This window comes from Diabrotica virgifera, chromosome 1 (assembly GCF_917563875.1).
Source record: "Diabrotica virgifera virgifera chromosome 1, PGI_DIABVI_V3a".
Classification (NCBI taxonomy): Eukaryota; Metazoa; Arthropoda; class Insecta; order Coleoptera; family Chrysomelidae; genus Diabrotica; species Diabrotica virgifera.
The window spans coordinates 52,933,797-52,958,831 of NC_065443.1; the positions used below are offsets into that span (position 1 = coordinate 52,933,797).

At 34.3% G+C, this 25,035-nt stretch overlaps 1 protein-coding gene across 2 annotated transcripts in view; it reads right to left on the reverse strand.

The window, feature by feature from the left end:
* LOC114324960 (4-hydroxyphenylpyruvate dioxygenase) overlaps positions 1-25,035 on the reverse strand; it is an 87,124-nt gene that overhangs the window by 60,092 nt on the left and 1,997 nt on the right. The window lies entirely within an intron of this gene.

The following is a 25,035-nucleotide window of genomic DNA, read 5'->3' on the forward strand; positions in this document are numbered from 1 at the left end:
TTCTCTCTTTGGTTGTTTCTGATTCTGTCGATGATCAGTATTCATTACTTTGGTTTTGCGTATATTTATTTTCAATCCATACTCCGTACTCACCGTGCCCACTAGTGCCCAACCTATTCATATTCTGTTCGAGTTGTTCCGGTGAAGAGGTCAATATAACAATGTCATCAGCATAATGTAGTTTTTTGATTTTTCTTTCTCTTAAAGTTCCTCCACCTTGCCATTTCTCTAAAATTTGACGCGTAATGTGTTCACTATATACAGGGTGAGTCACCACTAACGGAACGGAAGATTACAGCAAATTGGTGAAATATTTGTAAAAATTTTTAAATTACATAATAGGTTGTAAGTTAATAAAAGCTACAATTTAAAATAATTTTTAAATATACAGAGTGTCCCAATAAATGGCGACATATCAAAGTTATATTTTTTCTTATGGAACACCCTGTATTTTATTGCATTTTTTAATTGTCCGTAAAAAATAAGGTATAGTTTTACAAGGCCTATACCCATGTACAGAGTGTTCTGAGTTATGTTGACTTTTCTTAAAATTTAAAGTTAAAAAAAAGGCTTGTTCTCAAGTTATTTAAGAAGCAATAAAAAAATTACTTTTACATTTAAATAGCTGGATACTGGTTAAATGTATTCTATTATTGATTATTATGCATTTATTTATAGAGTGTTCAAAATTTACAGTTTCATTTATTATTGCATTATTCAATATATCATATTATGCTTATTTTAAATGGAACATCATGTATATTAATAAATAGTTATACTAAACAGATTTACCTCTTTCGAATGGTGTAGGGATGTCTTATATAGTATTTTTACTACAAAAGCGATATTACGTAGGTCAAATTTTTGACGTAAGAGAACTGTCAAAACATTAGAATGTGACTTTTTAATATTGTCATGTTTATTATAAACATGACGTTGTTATTTTATGACAGTATGGTCTGGTAATTATCAAAAATATAAACATCCGTGTATAATATTCAAATTTAATTTTTCCTAAAAATGAACAATCACGCTATCTACGAAAGCCGCCAGGTAAAATTGATAATAAAAAAGTTTTCCATGTGGTTCCTAGCTACGCAAACATACTGTATAAGAGCTTCTGTATAACCAAAAACAAAATAGAAACATATTTGATTAAAGTAAAATGATGAATTCAACGATATTTTTAAAATTATTTATACAAAACAATTGATATTATTTAAAAAATTAATAAACAATTAGCGGCCAAATCTGCGAGTAGAACTTTTTACTTTAACATGTATATAAACTAACAAAAAAAGTTTTAGAAAAATATAAGCTTGTTTGAATTACTCCGAAACATTGCATGTTTTCGTTCTAATTGCACTCCTCTATAACTACCATATTTTGTTTTAAAATCTATTTACAGATTAAGAGTTTAAGTAATTGTAAATTACGCAAAAACTATTGGACCTAGGTATAGGACATCCATATACCATTCGAAAGAGGTAAATTTGTTTAGTATAATTATTTACTAATATGCATGGTGTTTTATTTAAAATAAGCATCATAGGACACATTGAATAATCCAATAATGAAACTGTAAATTTTGAACACCCTGTAAATAAATGTGTAATAATCAATCATGGAATACATTCAACAAATATCCAACTATTTAGATGTAAAAGTAATTGTTTTATAATTTCATAAATAACTTACGAATAAGTCTTTTTTTTAAAACATTTTAAGAAAAGTCAACATAACTCAGAACACTCTGTACATAGGTATAGAGAAGCCGTATAAAACTATACCTTATTTTTTGCGGACAATTAAAAAATGCAATAAAATATAGGGTGTTCCTTAAGAATAAATAAAACTTTGATACGCCGCCATTTATTGGGACACCCTGTACATTTCATAATAATTTTAAAATGTAGCTTTATCAACTTACAAACTATTAATTTAAAAATTTTTAAAAATCTTTTACCATTTGGCTGTAATCTTTCGTCCCGTTAGTGGTGACTCACCCTGTATATTGAATAGAATGGGGGATATTACAGATCCCTGACGAACTCCAGATTTCAATTTGAAGTTTTTCGAAACCACGTTATTAATTCTTACGTTAGCGATATTATTTACATACAGTTCTTGTAACAAATATATTACAGTTGAGTCCGCGAGTCTTTACCCGTGCGTCATTAATACCTGGCGAGATAAAACACATACTTTTTATCTAGCATCATTCTCTTCCACGCATGAAACTCATGACAAACCAGCTGCCGTTTGTTATTAAGTAAAAACACATGTTATTTTTATGAACCATCTAGACACAGTGCATTGAAAAGAGATAGGTACAAAAAAAGACGATTCGGTATGTTTTCATATTTTAAGCACAATTTGTTTGACGTTTCTGCTTTATTTACTTTTATGGCTGTCAGTCAGTTAATTTTTTGCGGTTTTTGTCGAATTTTTGCGTTTTGAAGTTTCTTTCTATTACACAAACAGTTGTTTTCACAACTAATTTTATATTGGGCTTTGAAATTTTAAGGCAAATAATTATATTTTGGCAATTAATATTTAAAACATACAAAGCTAACGTCATTCGCACAGTAAAGAAATGATTGTGTTTAGATTTCCGTCAAAGTGAATAAAATAACAAAAATAAAATATGTTATTGAATTTTTTTTATAAATTGTTTATTTATTTATTAATCAATAATAATAAAAGAATTTATTAAGCTACTTCAAATGTAGCTGTAATTCTGCACAAAAATTTTGCATAACTTACATTTGACATTCTATATATTTGATAACGTCAAATTTTATAATAAAACCCGTAATCAGAATAGCAGCCACTTTCTGTCACTTGTTGTTGCGTGAAATAGATTTCCGACTTATTTCGTATGCTTTAAACGATGACGCACGGGTAAAGACTCGCGGACTCAACTGTATTAGATATTCTTGCATCACCATTTCTCCAAATATATGCCATATTTTATCTCATTTCACGTTTTACGTTATCGAAGGCTTGAAGTAGTCAACAAAGCACAAATATGTTTCTAAATTAAACTCTCGGCATTTTTCTATAATTTGACAAATAATAACCCGCGATTACTGACCATGTTAGAAAAATCTAACAAATTTTTAGTTTTCCTCATAACTTCTTTTTTCGGAAAATCTGCAACAGCACACTTTCATTAATGCTTTCTCCACCACGTGCCAATTGTATTAAGTGCACTTGTTTCCGGCTGGGTGTCAGCGACAGGCTGAAAGAGCGTTTGTTTATTAAACAACATTACATTTTCCTTAACTTACTTATATACCAGGGGTGGCCAAACTCCTTGATAGTCCGAGCCATTTTTCAAAATTTGAAATTTTTCGCGAACCGCAATTAAACAATTATTTAAAAGTGAAATAAAATGATTTACATCGTTGTTTCAAATATGAAAATAATTCTACAAGCAACCTTTACTAATTCAGTATGCTTCGATTCTTCGTCATCCTTCCATCTTTTTTTGGGACGGCCTACTGATCTTCTATCGTCTCTCAAAAACACCGTCTTTAACACTCTGTCTTCCTCTAATCTGCCACATGACCTGACCATCTTACCTTAGCTTTTATATGTCTGACGATGTTTTCAGTACTATACACTTCACAGCACCTTCACATTCATCAATTCAGCTTTGCGGCCCCTTCTACATTCTCCTGTTAAATCGTTCATCTCTTTGAGGGCCAAATATCATTCTGAGAAATTTGATTTCAAATATTTGGCCGTACAGTCTTAATTTAAATTGTCTTTTTAGCAGCTTAGATCTTAATAAATGATGATGGGGAGTATAATTCTCTATTCCACGCAGCTATCCTCTTTTTATATGTTGTTGTCATCTGTGATTACCGCCCTAGATATTTAAACTCTTTTACTACTTCGAAGTTGTGGTCATTAATAGTTATGTTCTGCCTAACTCTTGGTCTTGGATTTTTGGTTACTAGCGTGTATTTCGCCTTCTCTTCATTTATTCGAAAGCCTAGACTACCTGTTTCTTCTTCGAGTTGTGAAAACACCTCTCTTACGTCTCTTGTAGAATGAGCAACCTATATCATCAGCAAAGGCCAACAATAGTTTTGATCCTTGATTCGAAAATCCTCCTGTCAGTTCAGATGATATTTTACCTATTACATATTCTAAGGCCATATTGAATAGCAACAGTGATAAAGGGTCTCCGTGTCCAAGTCCTGATGTTACACTTACAGCCGGTTTCCGAAACGTTATTCAAATCTCCGATCATCTAATCGGCTGTCAGATTTGATCAACTGTTAACCTGTGATGGGTTTCTCAAACGCCAATTATTGTAAAATTGCATGATCATAGATCATGTAATCGATGATCTGACATACAATTTGGTAGCGATACTGTCACAATTGGCTGTTATCCTTCAAAATTTCAATTATATTAACCTCTAAATCCAAACTTGTATCTTTAGATTCTAAAGGTGCATTCTCTCTTACGTACTGTCACTTTTGTTTGGAGCAAGAATTGAACGAGAGCATTTTAAAAATGAGGCTAGGTAATGTGACGCGAGTTGGAGATATAAAACAGTTTATTTATGATCTATAATATTTTATAATCGTATTTTTATTTTTGGTCTATATATTTACTTTTTATATTTATTTTTAATTTATTTACCGGCTGTTTTATTGTCTTCAAAGTTAGCTGCTATAATTTCTCACACGTTTTCCCTCTTATTTACATCGCTATAATCATTATGTTCTGCTTTTTAGAACTCTGGCCTCTCAAAAAATAGCTCTATGAGTCTAGCCTCCTTCTTATCTTACATTTTTAAAAGAAAAAAAATATAAATTATTTACTCAAATATAAAAAATGTCCGAGATATCCATGTTCTGCAAGTTAAATAAATATTTTAAATTATTTCTTCCATAAAAAATCTTATTTTTATTAAATAATATGATTTATATCATTTATATATGTGTTATTTGACAATTTTTTCCTGGTATTTGTTAATTACAGTAATCAAAAAACTAAAAAAAACTATTAACAGCCCGTTAATCGACGGATAGTCGCAGATTAGGTAACAGTCCATTTTTACCGCCGCCGCCGTTTGACAAGCGAAACTGGTTAATCGACCTTTCGGAGACTCAAAACACTCATGATCGGCTGTTAACTAACGATTAATCTTTTGTCAGGTGATCGACTGTTGTTAAAACTAGTTTGGTTGAAGTTTCTGACGCATTTAATCTATTGTTAATCGTCGATTACATAATTTTTGAGATGATCATCCTTTCGGAAACCGGGCGTTAGTCTTTTATATTTATTATCAGTAACTTAAGACATTTTGCAACACAAAAAATTAATAGTATGTAATTCAGGTACGTTTATTGAGAGCCACGAATAATCCTTCGAAGAGCCACATGTGGCTCGCGAGCCACAGTTTGGCCACCCCTGCTATATACAGTAGGAAAAATGAAAGAATACCCATGAACGAACATATAAAACGCGCTGTATTTTCCTGTCAATGTGTCATACAAAAAATTGGCCAGCGCAAGTAAATAATTATTATTACATGTACTTGCGCTGGGCCATTTTCTCTGTGACACGGTGACAGGAAAATACAGCGTGTTTTATATGTTCGTTCATGGGTATTCTTTCATTTTTCCGACTGTACTTAATTTTTGGGTATAATTTACAATGAACAATGTATTTTTGATAACATCTATACTTGATTACGTTTTTATTTAAAATTTTATTATTCGTAAGCTCAATTTAGTTAGTTTGGAGTTTAATAATTAGTTTTGTTTATTAAACATATATATTTCTTAATTTTTGGGTTTAATTTACAATGAACAATAATATTTTAGATCAAATCTAAGACGTCATTGATCTTGTTAATCATAAGAACGTCAATGACCGCGGGTTAAGAATTTACCTCTTATTCCTTTACCTGGGACGAATTCGGATTGTTAATGGAGCATTTGTGGAATAATAATTGATTTTAATCTTTCATTGATTATGGTTAGAAGTAGGGAGCGGATTTTATGCTAAATGCATATTGCATGCATATTTCGCATATTTGAGCACTTTACTAAATTTTGCATATTTTTAAAGAAACATGCATATTTTGTGCATATTTAAAAACATTTAGGTCAAAAAAAAAATAAATGTTTTAATTCGACACAAAATATTTCCCCGCACAGGCTATAGTGATATCTATTAATTCGAGAACTACCTGAAGAGAGACGGTTCATTCACTGCCTTTTCATTTTTTCTTAGAAAATACCCGATCTTTACACAAAGTACTTATAGTGCTTATAGAACGCCGTTATAAAATGATTGTAGGATGTTAAAATGATGAAGGATGGTTTACCGGAAAATCCGAATTTTATTTACTTTTATTATATTTAGTACAATTTGTATCCCAATTTAATAGGTACCTATAATTCTGGTGATTCTTTTAAATCCCCTATTGTTAAGAGAATTTACACATTTAAACATAGATTTACGATTTTCTAACGGAAATTGAAATATTCATGATTTATATCAGATCCCGTCTTTAAACGGCTTTAAAACTTTGGAGGACATATTATATGCGAAATTTTTAATGGAAATTTTGAAATTGATTTTGGTGCAGAATTTTCGTCTTTAACAAGTTATTTTAATGCGCCCCAATTACTTCTGTTGATATTGAAAGGAGTTTTTCAAGATATAAAAATATTTTATCTGATCAAAGAAAATGTTTCCTCGTGAAAAATTTGGAAAAACACATTGTAGTGAATTATAATCGAAGTTATATATACAGGGTGTAACAAAAATACAGGTCATAAATTAAATCACATATTCTAGAACCAAAAATAGTTCGAATGAACCTAACTTACCTTAGCAGAAATATGCACATAAAAAAAGTTACAGCCCTTTGAAGTTACAAAATGAAAATCGATTTTTTCGAATATATCGAAAACTATTGGAAATTTTTTATTGAAAATGGACGTGTGGCATTCCTATGGCAGGAACATCTTAAAGAAAAATTATAGTGAAATTTGTGCACCCCATAAAAATTTTATGGAGATTTTGTTCCCTTAAACCCCCCCAAACTTTTGTGTACGTCTCAATTAAATTATTATTGTGGTACCATTAGTTAAATTCAATATTATTAAAACTTTTTTGCCTCTTAGTATTTTTTCGATAAGGCAGTTTTTATCGAGTTGAGGCTTATTTTTCAATATGTTTACATAAAAATTTTATGGGGTTTTGTTCTTTTAAACCCCCCAAATATTTGTATACGTTCCAATTAAAATATTACTGCGGTACCATTAGTTAAACACAGTGTTTTTAAAACTTTTTTGCCTCTTTGTATTTTTTCGAAAAGGCACCTTTTGTCGAGATGTGACTTCTTTTTTAATATGGTTCAAAATATCCCTAAAAATGCAAATCATAAATAAATGTTCATATTATTACCAAGTCTCCATAATCGTACTTAACCATATACAAATATGTGGTGGATTTGACAAATATTCGAAATATCTCAATAAATACTGACTTTTCGAAAAAGTACTAGGAGGCAAAAAAGTTTTAAAACATTGTGTTTAACTAATGGTACTACAATAATAATTTAATTGAAACGTACACAAAAGTTTGGGGGGGTTTAAAGGAACAAAACCCCCATAAAATTTTTATGGGGTGTCCAAATTTCACTTTAATTTTTTCTTAAGATGCTACTGTCATCAGAATGCCACATATCCATTTTCAATAAAAAATCTGTAATAGTTTTCGGTACATTCGAAAAAATCGATTTTCATTTTGTAAATTAAAAGGCCTGTAACTTTTTTTATGTGCACATTTGTACTAAGGTAAGTTAGGTTCAATCGAATTATTTTTGGTCCCAGAATATGTGATTAAATGTATGACCTGTATTTTTGTTACACCCTGTAGTGATATTGTTGTTTTATTTTAAATAGGTAACCATTGGTATCAGTTTTTGTAAAAAATGTGAATAAATTGCATTGTATAAAAAATAACGATTTTATTTGAAAGATAATAAATAAGATTGCCGCCCCCCCCCTATAAAAGGACCGCCTAGAATAGAATAGAATAGAATAGAACAGAAAGTTTGTGGTTTCTCGAAATGCGCATTTTTTGAATTTTTGTGCATATCTTGCCCATATTTCGTAATTTTTTACTGCATATATATGCGCATATTTCATCAAAATTGATCGCATATAAATCCGCTCCCTAGTTAGAAGTATTTTGCTGGCATGGGATATCAATGGTACTGTACGGTAATTGCAGCAATCTGTCGGTGAACCTTTTTTTATATATTATGGAAATAAATGTGAGTAAGATTTTACTGCAAATTCTAAAGATTACTACAGCACCTATCTCTCCCATTTTTCAACTATCTCAGCTGTTGTTTCATCTTTCCCTTCTGCTTTTCTGAATTTTAGAGTTTTTATGTCGCCTTAATTTCTGATTTCAATATTTGTATTCCTTTTATAACTCATTATCTTTGTATTATTGTCTGGGTCGTTGTTAGAGAATAGTATTTTGTAATATTTCGCATTCGTCCTGCGAAACCTTATGGGTTTGTTATGGTATTTCCACTATTATCTTTGTTAATTTGTGTCTGTGGTTTAAATTCTCTCGCTACATCTTTGAATTTTGAGAAAAGTTCTCCAGATTTTTGGTGGTCAGCATGTTCCTCTAGTTGTGCACATCATGTCGTTATTATAATTAATTTTGTCTCTTCTACACAAGTGTTTTATGGTTGTATTTATGGTGTCTTCTATTTCTTTTTGTACTGAATTTAATGTGCCATTTCTAAGGTTTCGCCGTTCTTCTCAAAGGTTGAAAGTGTTTTCAGTCGTTTAATGTTTTTTCTTAAATATTTTTTCTTTGGGGTTTGTGTTGTTGATGGCTCCACTGATTCACTTCTTTGTGTATTCCCATGCTTTGTCTTTGTCTTTCTTTCTTTTTACTGATGTTACCAGTATCCCCTGGAGCAAGTCAAATATTGCAACTCCTCATGCTACTATAAATTCTGATCTACTTACAATAAAAACCTGGTCTGACTCTAATTTACTCTCGTTTAACGTAGAAAAAACAGTAGCATTGTCTTATAAAGGAGCTCTTCAACCCTTACCTCTTAATAACAGCCAGATCAGTACCGTTGATTCTGTAAAATTTCTTGGTATTTTTTAGACAGCAACCTTAAATGGTGAAGTGAAAGCTCGTCGTTTATACCCCGTTTAGGCTTAAGCCTCTTCAGGGTGAAGGATTCTCCTTTTCAGGAGTGTGGGAGATTGCGAGAGAAGCGTCGATGATATGTGGAGAAGCAGAATTGCTAGTGGATTGGGTTAAGAAGGTGGTTTTAGCGCAGAAGCTGTAGGAGCGAAAGATAGAAATTGCCATGCTCAGCAAGCGACCAGTCAGTGAGGGGATTCCAAATCTGTCACCTTAGAGGAACGGCTCTTAGATCAGCGTGTGGGGATGCAGTTGTTTATCTGCGATACATTAGGGGAGTTTGTTCAAGTATTTCGTAATACTCATCGGGAAGTTCGTTTCTGGCCAATTGTAGAAGATTGGCCGGAGGGAATGGAACTTTGTTTTTGGGAGTCCCGGTGAGTATATGCCCTCGCCGATTGCAAGGGGTGATTAGGACATTTTTAGCCCTTTGGTTGTTACCATTAATCGTTCTTATGACATATTTGTTGCTGAGAGAACGGATTCTCTCATTTATGGGGGGTAGTTTCGCGAGTGGGTGTACCAATACCGACGAATATCTCCAATGCTTCCTGAGGCACTTTCTGAGAATTCTACGCTCGCATCTGAGGATTTTGTTAGTATAATGTTGTTTTAGCGAAGCATAAAGGAGCGCTCTGTAATCGATAATAGGCCTTATAAAGGTTTTATAGGTGTGCAGGAGAGTCTTGCTCGATGTACCTCCAAACGTTCCAGATAACGCTCCAAGGAGTTTAGCTCTGTTTCGTACCCTGTTTAGGGTGTGTTGGATGTCGATGTTCCAGTTGAGTGTCCTGCCAAAGTGGACTCCCAAGTAGACCACCGACGGACGATATTCAAGAGCTTCTCCTTGAAGGGTTATTCTGGTTGTTTCGTACTTAGCACTACGAGGGTGTCTGAAGGCAATCATTTGTGTTTTGGCTGGGTTAAGGGTGACTCTCCATTTGTTGCACCACCTTACTACCTTGTCTAGTAGAGTTTGGGCCCTATCGAAGGCAGAGGGCCGTCCTAGCGTGCCTCGCGCAGTGCCTGCAGTGAGCAGTGCAGTATCGTCGGCGTAAAGTAGGTTCGATTAATGGGATGGGGAATGTCACTGTTGTACGCTGTGTATAGTATTGGAGCTAATATGGATCCTTGTGGCACTCCTGCTTGAGGAGTAAATGGGGTGGATAGTTGGTTAGCGACTTTGACGCGAATTGTTCGATTGGAGAGGTAGGAATGAATAAGTTTGATAAATGTTACAGGCAGTCCAAATCGGTGGAGTTTTTCGATCAGGCCTGGGTGCCAGACCTGGTCGAAGGCCTTTTGGACGTCTAGGAAGATGCCTATAGCATATTTTCTATGCTCATTAATGGTTTGGGAAATGAAAGTGGCTGCTTCAATCAATGCGTTACGTGTGGAATGTTCAGCTCTGAATCCAAATTGAAAACTGGGGAGAATGTGGTTTGTCTCTAGGAATTCTACGAGTCTCTCCTTGAGGATTCTCTCGTAGACTTTACCTAGAGTGTTAAGAAGAGAAATAGGTCTGTAGGATTCTGTGCTGGTAGGTGGTTTCCTAGGTTTAGGAATCATAACTGTGTTGGCTACTTTCCATGAAGTTGGAAAATAGCACAACCTAAGACATGCATTGATTGTGTTTGTAAGCAGGGGTATAATACTCTCTGGAAGTTTTTTGAGGCACCTTCTGTGGATACCATCTGGGCCAGGAGATGTGTTTTTTCCTATGTTACACATCTGCCTGACGGTTTCCTCCTCCACAGGAGCCACCATCGGATGAGGGTAGGCTGCCATGTGTTGGGGGTTTTGGAGTATTTCTTCCACTCTCCTTTCGACATTGCGTCTGTGTCGCTCGTTGAAGTTTGGGTTGTTGGGTGAGACGAAGGCTGTTTGGAGAGAGCTTTTAAAAGCTTCGGCCTTATCTAGTGGATTATTAAGGATGACGTTATTGACTACAAGATGTGAATGATGTTTAGATTTTTGTTTCGTTAGGATTTTGAACTTGTTCCAGAATTTACTCCCTTCTCTATAGTCCAGCTGAGAAGTAACATGCCTCCACTGAGCTTGTTTCAGCCTGTTAACCTCCAGCCTGATGGACGCTGAGAGTCGGTTGTATTCTGTTTTGATGAGGGGGTCTCGATATCTTTTGTACTCTCTGATTAGTCGTCGCTTTGTTTTGATGTTAGCGATTATTCTGGGAGGTAGAGTTGGAGTAAAAAGATTGTATCGAGTTATTGGAATTGCTAAGGATGAGGCCTCCCGTAGAAGGCTCTCGATTTTAGAGATTCCTGTGTCAACTTCGTTGATGGTTGACATATTACCTAACTGAGGAATGTTATGATCGATATAGTCTTGGAATAGTTCCCAATTAGCTTTACGATAATCTTCCCTATATATGACAGGTCTTATTTGCGGAGGTTCTGTGAAGTTAGTTTTAACTAACAGAGGAAGGTGGTCAGAGGTTATTGAGTCAGCAATGAAGCATTCATCGTCGAACATACCCAGCACATTATCTGTGCAGAGGATATGATCGACTATGGACATTCCAGCCGGCCCAAAAAACGTGACTTCGGAGTTGGTGATTCTGGATATTGGCAGATCAAGAAGTAGGTTTGAGAGCATTCTGCCAGCTGGATTTATTGTACTATCACCGAATTGGGTATGCCTGCAGTTAAGATCGCCCATTAACACTGCTGAGTTGAGTGTGGAAAAATACTCTAACAGCAGGTTGGAAAGGGGTTGATTTGGATGCTTGTAATAGGAGATTATCGTAATTTTGATGTTATTTTGTACGTGTATGTCAACTGCCAGGAAATCCAGGTCTGGAAATTGGATGTGGGGGGGAAGGATGTGTGGGGAAGTGGGTATGCTGTTATGTATCAGCAAGCCGTTTCCACGGCTGACCTGGCTTTTGTGTAGGTGATATGAAGTATAGCCTGTAAAGTTAGGCGCGGTTTTGGACAGGGTATCGGTGAGGGATAGGATTTGTATGTTGTTATCAAAGAGCATTTGCTTAATTAAAGCTCTCTTTCTACCAATACCCTGACAGTTGACTGTACCCAATACACAGTTGAATGTGACTTATTTTATTTAGCGGATGGGAACAAAGGTTATTTCTAACCCTTTGTTCTTGGGATGAGGTACCATACGGTGACCAAAGTAAGTTTCACAGAGTTGAGATGCGAACTTGCCAATAGAGTCTCTTCTGTCAGGAAGGACGTTGAGCAATAGCATGGTGATGATTTCCATCACCATTTTCGCATCCTCTGTTAGGTTGGCTGAGGGAACCTTTCTCTCAGCAACAATAGGTTTTAGCTCCTTATAAGAAGCAGCAGGTTCCTGCCTTTTGGGGCAACTCGGATGCCAGGCAGGATGTTTGCCCTTGCATCGGGCATGTAGGGTTAGATTGGGTAGGGCACTCGGTGGACTTGTGCTCGCCACTGCCGCAATAAGGGCAAGTCACTTGTCTTTTTGTGCACTCCGCGATTTCATGGCCGCTTTTACAGCAACGGCTGCAATATTTGGTTACTGGGCGGACGAAATTAGGATTCCTTGGTGCCTCGCAAGGTCTGACCAGCCCGTCGATGACGATGCCGCTGGACAGAGCACTCTTGAAGTGCACCTCGGAATCGAGGAATAGCCGGACTAGCCTCGTAGGTTTGTCGAATTGTCTGGAGACAATTCGACGAAGTTTATTGAAAGGGAAGTTGATTTCTTTGAGGCTTTGGCTTAAATCCTCTTCTGTGATATCTAGGTCGATGTCTGTGATGACTAATTGAAAGTCGGATAATTTAGTGGACGAATTTGGTTTGGTATTGTGGGACCGAGTAGGAGGTGAGTTTTTCAACTCTATTGCTATGCTTGGGTCGCCAGTGCGTGCTTGTAACCTTCTGGTTACTTCCTTGAGGTCAACCGTTTGGCTGGTCTCAAGGTACGCGATCTTGTCTTTAAAGACAAGCCTAATGTTGACCATGACACCCCTCAGAAGCTCGTGGGTATTAACCAGCAGAAAGAGCTTCCTCTGGGTGTCATAGGTTACTGGAATGTTGATGCTTTTGTAATAAAAACGTTTTTCAGGCTGACTGGCTTCCTTCGCATTTGTCGAGGTCTGAGGGACCTCATTGACAGTAGTGGCAGGAAGGTTTGTTGAAGAAGAAGTTGAGGGTTTTTGAGAGTCGCCAGAGTGCGTCCGAGTGCTTTTCTTGGCTTTTTTGGAGGATTTACTTGATTTGGTTTTAGCTTGCTTAGGCAAACTAGCAGGAGTTTTTGACCCAGAACGAGTTCTGGGCCTAGAAGGTTTAGAAGGTGACTTCTTAGGAGATTGTGCTTCCCTGGATTTCTCCCTAGAGGTTGCGGCATCTCTTGAAGGAGATTCCTCTTGAATGGGAGGGAGGGTAGGAAACACATCATTGTATCTGAAATCGAAATCCAGATCAATGAGTGGAGAAGATGCGCGTGAACTGGTTCCAACCTCCGATGGTGTTGGAACTTTTTCGTGGAGCATTTTGAAAATGCGTGGTAGTGCATTCGGATATTTTTCATATGCCGAACATAAAGTTTGTGAAAGGTTTTGGAGGAATTTTTCCTCCTCGTCGACTGGTTCGCTTTCTGTTTGCATGGTCTCTTGAGACTGGGTAGCCCCCTGAGACGATGGAGTCTCCATCTCAGGGGCCTGGATTATCTCGTGAGGCTTGCGCCTATATGGGGGGAGAATAGTTTAAAAGAGCGGATATTTTTTTATCTTTTCCTGCTAGCCGGTGGCAGACTCACCTAATACCGGCGACGAGAGAACCTCGTCAGGCTCGAAGAAGTCTTGTCCTTCGCAGGATGAGATTTAGCGCTCGCTAGGCGCCTACGACCCACGCGACCTATCTATGGACACCCTCGAGGGACGTCTAGAAGCAGCAAGCTGCCCCCAGACCACTACCCACGAAGCTGACCAGACGTACACCCAGAACTCACCAGTTTGCTTTGAGATGCCTCCTATTTACTTGTTAGCAACCGTTACTTCCAACAGTTACAATGTAACCGTTCCAGGCAACGGCCACCTCTAGTGGTATTTTTGTTGGTGGATTCGTTATTATTATATTCAGGTGTTGTTAGCCTCTTCTGGCTAAATGGCTTTTTGGTATGGCTATTTTCGCTGTCTTCGACTTCTTCTATAGCTTTTGTCTTCTACTAGCCTACTCTTGAGAGAGTGTGAGAACAGTGACCCTCTTCTTTCGGCTATTCGATGTAGACGCCTTAAATGGTCCCACCATATCGATTTGTTAAGGAAGAAACTATCCTCAGCTTGCTATGCTATAAGATCGGTTTCGAATGAACTCAATTTAGCATGTTCCAAAAAACATATTTTTCTTTGTTCGAGTCACATCTTCGTTATGGTCTTCCTTTTTGGGGTTCTGGTACAGCTGCCCAATTCGATGTTATTTTCAAATTACAAAAAAGGGCAATAAGATATCTGTTTGGCCTCAGAAGAACAACACATTGCAGAAGTTACTTCAAAGATCACGGAATTTTAACCCTTCCATCTTTGTATATCTGAAAACTGTTTGCTTAATTCGTAAACATCTACATGTCTTTCCACCAAGACCTAATCATGACTACTTCACGAGAAATTCTACGTTTGACGTCTATTTGCCGACCCCGTCCTCTGAGTTAGTAAAGAAATCTATATTATATTCCACAAAAAAACTTTACAACCATCTCCCTCTACAACTTAAATCTGCAGCATTTTCCCCAAATTCCGTAAACTGACAAAGGCCTACCTATCTGAAAGAACATATTATCCAGTAGAAGATTTTCTTAATCAATAACTTGAAACACGCTGAAAGTCCACCGTCTAAATATTTGAAAATTCCGACTTAGTTTACAGTTGTACACTTTCGCTACGCCCTGTATATCGATCTTCCGCATAGGCAGAGTATGGCGTTATTCAATTCTCACGGGATTTGGGTGTTTATTTCGGTTCTTGCGATTCTTTGAAATTTGGTGTACAAAGGTGCCCCAAATTGTTTATATCCTACACAATTGTAAACGGAATATTTTTCAAAGAGATTCCACGTTAAGTAAAGACTCAGAGTATAAAGGTTTTTATGGCATTTGTAGACTAGAGTCTTAGGTTTATGACTTTCTCAGACACAAATTTATTGAGGGTTGTATTAGAGCAGGAAGGATTAGTCGATTGCTTTTAGTAAAGCTCTTAAATATTGGTTCTAAAAACTAACTGTAATTGTATGAGTGAGTCACCGCATTTCGTGTAAACTCAAGGGATTTTGTTATTGCGAAGTTTAAGTAATTGTAATTGGTTGGAAGTAAAACCATCATGGCGTTCGAGGGATGTCTTGAGAGTTTTTCTGACCATTTGATTGGTAGAGAAATATCTGGTATGATTCCTATTGGTCTAAGTAGGAAGTCACTTTTTTTTGGGAGAGGAACCCAAGTTTTAGAAGGATCGAGTTAGCGGTCCTAGAGGGCAGTTCCACCAGGGCCACCATCGAGTTGAGTTTAGTTTTGGTTCCTTTAGGGCCATCGTCATGGAGAAGAGTTCTCCCAGGGCCATCATCGAGTTAAGTTGAGTTTTGGTTCCCTTAGGGCCATCGTCATGGAGTAGTTTTCCAGTTTCCCAGCCGGCTAGGTTAATTCCAGCCCGGCGATGGTGATGGTGTATCGTGAACCCCGGCGATTTTCCCGCTGTTTCTAAGCAAATCGTCGTTATCATTTTATACCAATTTTGGTATCCACTAATTTCTTTTAAGCAGTCAGAACCAGAAGTAGGAGAGAAGAGTTTCAATTTTCTCATTACTATGTTTAACAGTGCAGTTAAAACATGTAGTATGCTCACATACTTTATTTTGGTCAAAGTTAATGAACTTTCAATAATCATGTTCGAGTCTAACTAAATAATTTTATTCGAGTAAAAGTAAAATTTGATCCAGTTTAACGAACTTTTAAACTATTTATCTTCAAGTGAAAGCTGAATTTTTCTATAATAATGTTTGTTTATAAACAATGTACTGTTTGCTGTTTGCTGTAACTAACGACAGTGAAGTGTTTCGCGAGTGCAATAGCGCCTTGGACTTTCGAATCAAGCTACGAGGAAGAAGCCAGGACACTAATTGTTAAGGTATAATTTTTATATTTGTAAAACTGTTCGTTTCATCTTTGATTAATTGGTAATCTGGTCTCTAATTATAACAGAGAGATCAGAGATTAATTTTTTTTTGTTTTTAATAAATAATGTTTGATTTTCAACATATAATTTATTTTCTTCCCTTCTCTCTTGAAACGTAAGAACGATAAAACATTGACTGAGTATATAATTTTGAGTATAGAGTAAAGGAGGTAAGTTACGTTATAATATTCTGTATATTATGTATATTTTTTTTTATTTGACTATTTTCTGTTTTATTTTGATTTCATACCATTTTTCTTTTAATATTTGTTTTTTTTTTGTATAAATTCTGGTTCCTAGGTAACCAGTGGCGCCCAATATTTTTTTTTCTCTTTATTTTTTTTTCACATCCATATTCCGATTTTTCTATCTTTCTAATTTTTCTAAGCTAATAAGAGTATATCATAACATCTATTAAAGAATCCACTCCCTTAAATCTCTTGATGACTTGAGCAACCGAGGTACTTAATAAATTTTGTAGCACGAATTTTGTCCAATCTTAGTATATCGTCATGTTTATCCAATTAGTCGCGCTACATTAAAATGGCTTCCATTCGTGGGGCTGTTTCATAAAATTAACCGTGCTACAAACTAAGAAATTACAGTTAGTATATTATTTGACGGTTTTTGCTGTAAATTATAAAGAACCGTTTGGATTGACATAAAATTTGGCATACGTATAGCCAACATGTCAAAGACAAAAAGTGATATTGTGCCGATGTGTGCTTTTGTCCTGGGGGTGATTTTCACTCCTTCTCGTTGGTGAAAAACATACGTTAAAAATAAGTCCGAAATTCGATAAAATGCCTGATTCTAAGCAACTTTTATTCTATATAGTTTTTTCACTAAGTCAATACTTTTCGAGTTATTGGCGAGTGAATATGTTCATTTTTCAACACAACAAACACGTTTTTAGACAATTTTTCGCAAATAATTAAAAAAGTAAGTACTTTATGGAAAAAACTATTGTTAGCAAAATTATAGCTTGTAAAAAAGTGAAAAAAATGGTGTGTGTATACATGAAGTCTCTAGACTTAGTAGAAGCAGAGTTATAGCTAAAGAAAAAGAGGTTCATATTCGCCAAACTTCAAATAAATATATTTCAACGTGAAATAACCAAAAAAATGAAGCACTTTGCACAAATAGTATTTTTATTATTTTGTTTGTCTACATATATTTGGGTGTCACATACAGCAGTTTAATTTTTAAACTTATTAATGACTAGGTAGACTATGCATTTGCAATTTATTTAAATTTTGCAATTGATTATTTCTGTTTAACTTTATTATTATTATTAGTGTAAAAATATTGACGATTTATATAATTTTAGTAAATTTGATTGTTATTGTTTTGTTGTCTTGACTTTTTATAAGCTTTGTCGATAAAATTGTACAATTTTTCATGACAAAATATATTTCTATTCTATTCTATTCTATTTGTCAGCCTCTCCGATAGTCACTGTTAGGTCAGCTTTTGCTAATCCTTCTCCAAAATTTTCTGGGTGTTTTGGAACCAATTTTTGTCTTTTAGTGTTTTACTGTGTAACTTAATACAAAATTCTGCTTGTAATATTTTGTGGTCGGAACCACAGTCTGCAGCTTCACGTTGATTTACCAGCTTCACGTTGATTACTGAGCTCCTCCATCGTTTAGTGAACAGAATATAATTTATTTGGTTTTTGTATAGTCCTCCAGGCAAATACCATGTTTCTAATCTTCGTGGATCATATTTAAACATTGTGTTTTCTATGCTATGATATATGCCGAAAAATCATAAATTAAAAATAAAAATCGTCTTATTTCGAAATTGCCTCTAAAATCACCCATTCTCGAAAAAAAATTAATGAAATAAAGATTAATGAAATATGGCGACATATTGATAGATACAAACTGCTCGTCAAAAGTTAGGGATATAGAAAATTATGCTGATTTTCATAGTTGGTTTTTTCGCGAACAGACGGATTCCGCTATTTTTTTTATTTTAGCCTTTTCTTTAGTATTTACACAGTTGTGCAAAGGTTTACTCAAACTTATTTTTTTGTACTTATACCGGGTGGCAGAAAAAAATATGTTTTTCTTGTGTTAAGTTTGAGATGCTCTGTAGGGAGAACGAGGTACAAATGTGAGTATACATCAGAATAATATTGTACTCTTATATGTTTTGTGAACATGCTGTTGTTTGAATGTCCCTGGTATCTTTAGAAACAAAAAAATAGACGGTTTTGTAATTTAACATGTGTTTTAACCGAAACAAAAGTTTGAGACACCTTATAGGGAGAAAAAGGCACAAAGGTGAGCATACCCCGATATTATGTTGTAGTCTCATATTTTTTGAATATGTTATTTTTTTAATTTCTCTGATATTTTTAATAACAAAGAAACTAGACGGTATTACTCTTTAATATGTTTTCCTATGTTTCATATGTGTGATGTGACGCATGTCGTCAGTTAAAACACATATTAAAGAGTAATATCGTCTAGTTTCTTTGTTATTAAAGATATCAGAGAAATTAAAAAAAATAAAATATTCACAAAATATGAGACTACACCAAAATATCGAGGTATACTCACCTTTGTGCCTTTTTCTCCCTACAAGGTGTCTCAAACTTTTGTTTCGGTTAAAACACATGTTAAATTACAGAACCGTCTATTTTTTTATTTCTAAAGATATCAGGGACATTTAAAAAACAAAATGTTCACTAAACATAAGACTACAATACGATTTCGATATATACTCCCATTTGTACCTCGTCCTCCCTACAGGGCGTCTCAAACTTAACATATGAAAAACATTTCTTTTCTTCCACCCGCTATAAGTACAAAAAAAAGTTTGAGTAAACCTTTGCATAACTGTGTAAATACTAAAGAAAAGTCTAAAATAATAAAAAAAAAATAGCGGAATCCGTTAATCTGTTCACGAAAAAATCTACTATAAAAATTCAGCAGAATTTTCTATATCCCTAACTTTTGACGAGCTGTTTATTTATTTACAAATCCGTGTTGCGATAAATCGTGGATTAATTTAATGAATTCTTTTTTACTATTAAAACTACGTAGTTTTCTAATATCATTATTGCAAAAACTATTGAAAGATATATCTCATAAACATGATTATACAAAAAAATTTCCTCAAAATATATACTGATAACATTTGAACTTTCTTTCATGTTTTAAATTATATAAAAACATTTTACAACAAGTAATTTAAGCAAATATTTTATTTAATAATTTGTATAATTTGATAAGAAACTAAATACTACAAATAATATCAAAACCTCTTTAGATCAAACTCTCACTCCCCTTTTTAATATTGCCGGTAAGCAATTTTTCTCTTTTGGCAAGTATGTATTAGGTATGTTCTTTATAATATCTTCTTATAATATAATATTAAACAAAAGCGTTAAACATTAGCAGATGAAAACACAAACACAAAACAAAAATGGAATAAAATAAAATTATATTTTATGAAGGGGAAAATTAATAAAAAACTAGTTGCAGAACTTCTTCAAGTACCTGTGCACTCCAATCACCTTTTCGAAAATATTTTATTTATTTATTTACCTTTATATGAGACCAATAACTTTATTTACCTATAGTTTTTCGAAAGACTGTTATAGTTTTATAACAATTAAAAACATGAGGGAAATATAGGTATAAAATCAGGTAATACTATAAAATATCTTAAAATAAAAATCGACTCTCATTTAAAGGGTATGCGCAAAATCTCGGACAAATGCATTTTAAATGCATTCATATTTATAAAAATTTAAACGCATAATAAATTATTATACTATTACCGAGGGCCGAAAGTTCTTGAAAACTTCTACATTGCTAGTCAAAAGTCCGTACCCCCCCCCCTCGTATCTTTTGAACGGTTATACCTATAATAGTGAAATTTGAAGGGAGGAAATAAACGGACGTAAGCTTCTTAACTAGTCATGACAGTGACGTAATAGTGACAGATGACGTTACAGAGCCACTGTGACCGATAATTTTAAATGGGACCTTATGGCAAGTGATACCTCGTTTGAAAAGTATTCAAAATACCTATTCAGTCATACTATTTTTTTGGGTTTTAGTTGATTTTGATTTTGGTGAATAAATTAAATAAAAATAATATTGTAGTTTCGCATTTAATTAATAAAAATTCAAATGCCCGCGTATGGTTTTTTTTGTCAAAAAAATTGACGTTTTTTAATTCTCTAGTAGTTTTTACTTCAACGTCAACCTTTTTGACAAGTAATCATATGCGGAATTTTGAATTTTTATTAATTAAATGGGAAACTACAATTTTATATTTATTTCATTTATTCATCAAAATTAGCTTAAACTCAAACAAAATTAGCATGATTGAATAGGTATTTTCAATACCTTTCAAACGACGTATTACTGACCATAAGGTCCCATTTAAAATTATCTGTCACAGTGACGCTGTTAAGTCATCTGTCATAAGTACGTCACCTGTCAAGACTCGTTAAGAAGCTTACGTCCGTTTATTTCCTCCCTCCAAATTTCACTATTATAGGTTCTTCTTCTTTGAGTGCCTCTCCTATCGGAGATTGGATATCATTAGGGCGATTCTAATTTTATTTACTGCTGTTTTGAACAATTCGTTAGTGGTACAGCCAAACCACTCTCTCAAATTTCTCATCCAGGACATTCTTCTACGGCCTGGATTTCTTCGTCCTTGGATTTTTCCTTGCATTATATTTTGTAGGAATGTGTACTTTTGTCCCATCAGGTGGCCTAAGTATTCAAGTTTTCTCTTTTTTATATTCAGTAGAACTTCTGGCTCGTTATTTATTCTGCGTATTACTTCTTCATTTGTAATTTTATCCACCCAACTTATTCTTAGTATACGGCGGTAGCACCACATCTCAAAGTGGCGCTACCGCGCGTGTAGGAAAAGACTCAGATATTTTGTTAACGATAAAACGAAGAAAACTAGAATATTTGGGTACCCTGATGAGAGGACATAAATACGCATTACTTCAAAATATAATACAGGGAAAAATAGAAGGAAAACGGAATCCAGGCCGTAGAATAATGTCATGGTTGCGGAATTTGAGAGAATGGTTTGGCTGCACTACGAATGAACTCTTTAGGTCAGCTGTAAACAAGGTCAGGATAGCCTTGATTATTTCCAATTTCCGATAGGAGTGGCAAGACAAGAAGAAGATTTGTGATTCAGCAGCACTACAGAAAATAATTGGCAAATTATTAGAACTCGGCATAGAAATGTCTATGAAAGGATAAACAATTTAAAAGCAACTTACTGTCAGGAACTGTCAAAAATTGAAAAATCAACTAGGTCTGGAGCAGGTTCTAAGGACGAGTGTAAGTCAAAATTAAACTGGTTCGGTAAAATGCACATTTTTATTAAAACCAATGCGGATGATCTACTTTCATTCCCTTTTAAAATCCATGGTGTTTTTTCAATAAAGCTTCTCTTAATTCATCCAATGCAATTTGACACAGCTTCCGAAGGAACTGTTTCAGTCGAACATTGCTTAGAAATATTTACAACAATGTTAGAAATATTTACAATTTTCAGTGGATATGTTGCTCTATTGATCTCGCAATATTACTAGCTACTGGCTGAAAATTTCCTAGCCACATGTCAACCGTTCTAGCTACCCTAGCTGAAAAACTAGCCTCGTGTAATCCGGGCTTAAAGGAAACTGAATACCTAACAACGAACACACAAATAAAACACCTGGAAATAGTTCAGTCTATATACGGAAATAGACGAAGGTAAATAAATCAAAGGAACAGACGGGTATAAGTATATAAGTTTCATAATATCAAACAAAGGGACAGCGGAAGAAAATATAAAAAATATACTAGGACAAACAAGAGACTGCATACGAGAATTGAATCCGGCACTGCGGCATAAAAACATCGACATAAAAATAAAAAGAAAAATATTTATCACCATGACAAAAAGTATCCTCACTTATGGGTGTGAAAATTGGACAATAAATAATAAGAAAATCAAAAACAAGATAAAAGCAACAGAGATGGGATTCCTAAGGAGGAGCTGCAGAGTAACAAAAAGAGATAGAATAAATAACATAGAGATTAAGAAAAGAATGGGAATGAACTCAGATATCATAGACTACATCGAACAGAAGAGACATGGTACAGACGTATCAGAAGAGCAGACCAAAATCGTTGGATAAATAGAATAACAGAGTTGAGCTCGATAGGAAGAAGGAAGAGAGGCAGATCCCGAAGATCTTTCAGAGATGAAGTGGACGAAGAAATGGAAAGAAAAATTCTTCAGGAAGGGGACTGGCAAAACAGAAAGAACTGTAGAGAACGGTTAAGTGAAGGAATACAGTGGAATCTGTGGAAATCCTTAGTGTAATATGTATAAAAAAAACAGGTGAGGTGGTATGGGCATGTCCAATTTATGCAGATAACAAAACTCAAAAAAAAATGTGCTAGAGGGGCAGCTTGAAGAAATATAGTTGAAAACTGGTCTACAAAATGTTACCCTCAAAAAATAAGTGCTTTAAGAAGCTATAGAAAATTTTAAAAGCACAAGACAATGAGAAGTCCATCCAAAAGAATTAACTAGTTAATAAATAATATATTAGGAAGACACACAAAATTAAATGAGTAAATAAGTTAATTAAATATATATACGTATCATTAAAAATTGCAAAAATATTAATGAATGAAAAAGTAAGAAAGACATATACATATGTAGTAACTGAAAAAATGACATTGAAATGACTCCACGTGAACACAAGTCAAAATAGGCGATGTATGCCAAAAAGGATGAAGAAGAAGAAAAATTATATAAATATGTTTACAAGGTAGATAGAGAAAGACATAAATAAGAAAAAAAATTACTTACATATCAAAAAAAGGTTACAATCTCAAAGGAAGAAAAGTCAGCTGCACAATAGTTATTTATGAAACAGTTCGTGAAATATGCTTTTTGCGAAAGCACGCGATTTTTAGAGCACGAGCGGCAACGGAGCGGGTGCTATACATCGCGTAACTTCGCAAAAATACTTCACGCACAGTTTCATACAATATTTCATCTACTATAAACAAATAAAAAAACTGTAACTCTTCGTTACTGGAATTCATTTCTATTCTATAATTTTTAGAACTTTGACATTTGAAAATCCTAACTACTTTCAAACCACAAAACTGTCAAAAATTTTGTTGTGTCATTTCTCATATTGTCATCACCATGACAAAGCGAAAGTTAAGGATATTTAATTATATGAAAGTGTGCCAAAAAACCCATTGAAAGTGTGCGAAAAAGTAAATCCCATTTAAAATACATTGTTACTTCACGCACACTTTAAACCCTTCACGCACTGCTATTTATAATGACAGTTTTCACAAACTAAAAACTTATACATAATATGACATATAGTAGAGAAAGATTTTTTTATGCACAAAAAATAAAAAAAATGAATTATAAAAATTTATTAGCATTACAATTTGAAAAGTACCAGTATAAGAATATTAAAATAGTTTACATTATTTTTATTTGATTTTGTATATTATGGTAAAACGCAGTAAATGAGTTAATTAAATAATTTTAAAAAAGTTAAAAGCTAATTAAATAATTTCGGATCAGTAAAAATTGGAAACACACCTATCTATTAATTGAGAAAGAAGTAAGGAAAGAAAAAAAGTATCCGAAAAGTTAAAATTGAAATGAAGGACAAAGTGAGGAAAGGACAAAGGACATCAAAATAAGTGATGTAGGCCAAAAATGATGGAGAAGAAGCATAATCTTTACAAGGTAGAGAAAAAGATAGAAATACGAAAGTTTACTTACATGTCAAAAAAAGTTTACAATCTCAACGGAAGAAAAATCAGGTGCCCAGACATTTTTTATACACAAAAATAAAAAATAAATTGTAAAAACATAACAATACAACAAATGAAACAGTTTCATTAGAAGCATATTAAAATATTTTAATTTGTTCTTGTATAATGGTCGTCAGTTGACTGCTCGGAATATAACAAGAAAATGCACATAATACGAGGACAGGACAAAGTACTTTATTATATTATATTATCAAAGAAGTGTACCCATTTACCTAAGAAAGTACCTACTAACAAAAAGTAATAATGATAAGTAGTAAAAGCAAAAAAGAAAAACAACTTTTTGGCGCACTGTAAGTTGCTGTACTTAAGGTGGGCGAGAGTTGGATAAAACGGGATAGTCGGATAAAACGGGATACCTGGCCTAGAGACCCAACTAGTGCCGCTATCAATCGGACAACGACGAAAACTTGTTCGCAGTCGTCATTTAAACATTCTCAGTTCGTTTTACCTCAATGCCACTATTTTATGAAAAGTTGTTGTGTTTAGAATTGTTTGACTCTATTTTTTGTTACTTTGTACTTTTGAGTGCGTTGTTTTCTACATTATATTGCCTACATATCTAAACGTATAATTCCGGTGACTATTATATTTAATTAAGCACTCATTAACGTATATTCTCATGTGTAGTCTATCTAATTTTACTTTCGCGTTTAGGCAGAAGCCATTTTTGTTTTGAAAAATGTCTGAGTTGGACAAAACGGGACACTTATTAGTAGTTGGATAAAATGGGATACAGTTTTTTATGTCCCGTTTTATCCACCTAATTGTTTGTTGGCC